Raw genomic sequence first — 5,193 nt, forward strand, 5'->3', positions numbered from 1 at the left:
TACATCTAAAAAAAATGCAATTGCATTTTTTACGATATATTATTTTATATATATTTACAAAAAAATTTGAAGAAATAAACATACAAAAAAAAAGATTGATTTTAATTATTATAATATATACAGAATCTCTCTCTTTTCCTATACCATCTTTTTGTTACTTTTATTTTTTTTCTTTTCCTGACTTGTTCTATCAAATATATTTCGTACTTTTGATGCAATTAATGACGCATATAACTGAGTAATATTTTTTTTATATCACTATAGATTAAATTTATTAATCTTAATTTAGGGTTAAAAAAACATTATATATAAATTAATCAAGATTAAATTTAAGTTAATCTATACATTGATAAAAGAGTGAATATAAATAAGATATATTTTTAATTCGCAAGTAATATATAAACATATATATTCTTTTGAAAGGTATATGTACCATATATTCTTTTGGAGTACGAGTCATACTCCAAAATCAAGAGATTCAAATATTCTATTCTATTCTTCGTATTTGTGTGGCCCTCGCTACTGAAGATGGCGGCGACTCTAGCCAGAAACGAAACTGGAGCAGATATCTGGAACAAGCCAGGCGGAGAGCCGCCTGGTGAGAGAAGAGGGGGATTACTCTCCCCCTCATCCCTCTAAGAGCGGAGCACGTATACATGAATATCACACCTTTAGGTTGAGAGACTTTAAGTAGGCGATAATTAAGCGGCAGAGAGTGGGAGGAGGGTTCTTGAGTATATGGTGCATATCGATAGGAGATAGTGGAAAGTGGCTTAATATAAGAATGCAATTTAGCTGATTTACCAATACATAATCTGCAATAGAAAATTATATGATTAATGTCCTGTCTGGGGTCTCCACAGAAGCAAGATGGAGAGTCGACAATGCCCTTTCGATGGAGACTGTAAGCAAGGTTATAATGGTTAGAGCATATTCTGGAGATAGTAACGATTTCCTCCCTATTAAGAGATTTATCATAAAACCAAGGCTTAGATAGGGTATTTCTGTAGTAATTATCGAATAGTTGCCCTTTAAAAGAGGCGGAGTGATCGAGGTAAGCTTGAAATTTTCTCTTATGCGTGTCTCGAGATAAGGCTAACAGGTCATGATAGGGAATTTTGAATTTAGGGCGTCGGCCACGGAGGGCAGCTTCCCTGGCAAGTTCATCAGCTCTCTCGTTCCCATAAATGCCCTTGTGTCCTGGTACCCATACCAGGTTGATGGTAAATCCATTGTTGACCATCTTGCGGAGCAGGTCCCTTATTTCGAAAACGAGGTAATTGACGTCTTTGCGTTGATGTGAGGAGATGGCGCGTAATACGCTGAGTGAGTCGGAGAAGATGGTAGAGGTGTCACAACAGCGATCCTCCACCAAGAGAATAGCACGAATAATAGCCCAAGCCTCCGCCGAGAAGACGGAGGCCTCCGAGGGGAGCTTGTCCTTGATGATCCAGTTAAGGTCTTTGGAATATACACCAGCGCCCACTGAGCCTCCATCCTTGGATTTGGAGCCGTCCGTAAAAACTAGAGGTCCTTTAGCAGAGTATGTTGTAGATAGTTCCCGGAAGCGAGTTCTGAAGACAAGGCTGCTGGAGTCTCTAGGCACCGACGTCATGGATTCATCAATGGGGTGGACATAGGTGTAAGAATCCAAACAAAAGTTGTAAGCCAAAGGTTTATTGGATCTTCTCATGATGTTCATCGCGTATTTTTGAGTGACGTATCTTTTTAAAATGGGGATAGAGTTGAGCGCTTGCGATCTTCTAGTTGGGGAGTATGAGATATTTTCAACATATTTGAAGCTTTGTAGAGTGGTGAAGTTCATCTTGCTCATGGTTCGAAAGATAAATCTGGAAGACATGAGATCAAATTTCAAATTTAGAGGAGTTTCCTTAGCTTCCGCCATTAAGACGTTTATGGGGGTAGATTTCCTATAGCCTAGAGTTATTCGCATGTTCCGGTTAACCAGGCGTTCCAGCTGTTGGAATTCGCATTGATTGCCTTTAAGCTTGAAAATTTGACAACCATATTCGATAGCGGATCTGAAAATAGCTCTATAAAGGCATAACATCAGTCTGGGATGGGACCCCCATGTAGTGCCCGCGAGGACCGAGAGTATGTTGGTAAGATTGCGGCCTTTCTTGATAAGATGCTTGAGGTGTTCCTTGCCTTTGAGTTTCGAGTCCAGAATAATTCCCAGAAAGGTAAATGAAGTGACGCGAGGTATGTCTTGGCCCCCAATACTTAGTGCCAGGTCAGGGCGAGCGTTGCGTCTTCTCGAAAATAGAAGCCATTTGGATTTAGTGGGAGACAGATCCAGTCCTCTAGAGCGTAGATACACAAATATGTTGTTCAGAGAGATTTGAATTGAGTGACGTGCCTCCTCTTCATTACAGCTTATACTAAAAATGACAATGTCATCAGCATACTGTAGTAGGTTAGAATCCTCATGCAAACAACTGTTAATATCAGCGCAATACAAATTGAAAAGCAGAGGACTAAGAGCAGATCCCTGAGGAGTACCCTTCAGAGAAGTGAAGGGGCCCTGAAGTTCTCCTTCACAGACAAAATAAATGCTTCTTTCAAAAGTAAGATTTGAAATGAATTTTCTTGTTCTTGCAGGGATGCCCAGTTTTTGCAGTCCTTCAACTAGGATTGAGGGGATGACATTGTCAAAAGCCCCTTCAATGTCGAGAAAGGCACAGAGAGTGACTGCTTTGTTTAGGAATCCGCCCTGTATGTAGTTGGTGAGTGAGACCAATCTGTCTATGCAGGAGCTCATGGGGCGAAACCCCAGTTGGTTAGTGGGGAGAAGGGCTCTGTGGATTCCACTAGCCATTTCATTCTCCAATAAATAATCTTTTCCAATATCTTGTATAAGCAAGAAAGAAGTGAAATCGGTCTGACTCCCTTACCTCCCGACTTGAGGATGAGAACGACCAGGGTGCGAGTCCAGTCCTCCGGAAAAATTCCAGATTCAAAAAGACCGTTATAAATAGCAAGGAGTTCTTTCAAGTAAGCTTGCGGAAGGTTTTGAATGACCACATAGTCAATCTGATCCAAGCCAGGGGCTGAAGTACGCTTCGTGGATTGGATGGCGTGTTGAAGTTCTTTCATTGTGATAGGCCTATCAAGATCAGAAGCAACGCCCTGATGGTGTCTTGAGTCCTCTGCAAGCATCTCATTGATTGAGGGAGTACTCAAAGTGCTGCAGGTAGGGGGGCACAATTTGTTGATTGCCAACGATTGGGCCTTCCGTAGTTCCTCAGTGGGTTGTATTGGAGGAGCGAGGCGTCTATTCTTAAAGGCTTTGACCAGCTTCCAGAGGTGAGCAGAAGGCGTGTTACCAGTAAAGCTCTTGCAGAATTCCCTCCATTTATGCTTTTTAGTTTTCCTCAAAATTCTTCTGCATTCTGTTACCTCTTTTTTATAAGCTGTCCAGTTCTTTGAGCTGGAGGTTTTAAAATATTTTATGTTAGCTGCTCTGCGTTTTTCAACAGCATCTTGGCATTCTTGTGTCCACCAGGGAGGAGCGACCAGATTCCTTTCTTTGGCCGATTTGGATGCAGGGGTTCTAGAGCCTGGTGAGAATAAAGAGTATAATGTCTCAGTAATAATGGTAACCAGATTTTTATATCTATCGAGTATGTCTGGGAAGGTTTGTGAGTTAGTCGACGGCGGATTGGTATATAAGGAGTGGTAAAAGTCTTTTTCTTGTTGTGCATCGAGTTTGATTTTGTATTTAAATATCTTTTTAGGATTAATTTTGGACATAAATCGGATTAATATGGGAAAGTGATCGCTAGAGAGGGTATCCTTTCTGGTAGAGCAATCAAAGAGGGTGCTTGCAGAAGATGTAGCGATAACCAGGTCTATAATAGATATATGCTCGCTATTAGGCATTTGAAGAGTGGGTTTATAATCATTGCAGATGATAAGATTGTATTGATCCAGAGCTTGTGACAACAGTCTTCCAGATCTATCCGTGGAGGAGCAACCCCAATCAATGTTGTGAGCATTGAAATCACCCATGATTATAGTATTGTTACAGATCGTTGCATAGTTGAAGAGTTGTTGGAAAAAAGATAGGGGGGTATTTGTACCCGGATGTCTGTAGATGTTGATGATAGTGAGGGTAGAATCCAAAATTTGTATGTTAATACCCATTAATTCCACTGAGGGGTGATGAAGGAGAGAAAGGTCTAAAGTTTCATAGAATATAGATTTCTTGATGGCAATAGCTATACCGCTTTGTCCCGGCGTGTCGATATCCTTTCTAATGAAGTTATGCGTGTTAGAGAATAGGTAGGCATCTTTGGCCAATTTAGTTTCTTGAAGACACCAGATTTCATAGTTGTTATCTGGAGAATGGAACTCAGGAAGTTTGTTCTTTATACCTCTGCAGTTCCAGGATGTTATGGCAGAGTTGGTGTTATTGCGTTGAGAGTTTCTAGTTGAATTCATGTTGAGTGTTAAATGATGTATTAGTGATAGAAATGATTGAACCCTGGAGGTGTATTATGTAAACGGTCGATTTGGAGATTGAAGGGTTCTGCATAAGCCGGTTGTGAGAATTCTTGAACAGGTAGAGGAAGTTCTGGAAAAGGCCCAATGAAGTCTTGCAAATAATTAAACATGATTTTAGCGAAATTGAGGAATTGTCTGTAATTCATAGGCATCGGCTCATTCATGTCTCCTTTGGGAAACGGCTCGGTATTGCCATTAATTCGATCCCCTGTGGGGCCATTGTTGTTGCTAAATGCTATTCCGTTACCTGAACATGATGGAAGTCTTCCATTCGGTGCGTTCAATATTTGGAATCTAGGGCTATCGTCCTGGCTGGTAGCCTTGGGCGCATTGCGTCTGACCGTTGAATAGTCTAAGGTATGTTTGAGCTGATTCTGGTCAGGAGAGATTCTCGAAGCGCCTGATCCGCGAGAGTTTCTGTTGTCCGGGGGATTTTCAGAAACGACCTGGGAGTATTTTGGACGGTGCTGGAAATGGTCTGCCTGAGTGGCTAAGGGATCAAATTTGTTATAGCTGTAACTAGGGGGTTCTCTTAGATCCGAGCTGTTATCTCGATCTCCTCTGCATAGCAAAGGGAAATTCCTGAAATTCCTCTCCATAGAGGGAGTAATATCAGAGGGAGAAAAGGGAGAGGGTGAGCTGTTACCGCCATATAATCTTCTCCTG

Source organism: Trachymyrmex cornetzi, unplaced genomic scaffold, assembly GCF_001594075.2.
Source record: "Trachymyrmex cornetzi isolate Tcor2-1 unplaced genomic scaffold, Tcor1.1 scaffold406, whole genome shotgun sequence".
NCBI lineage: Eukaryota > Metazoa > Arthropoda > Insecta > Hymenoptera > Formicidae > Trachymyrmex > Trachymyrmex cornetzi.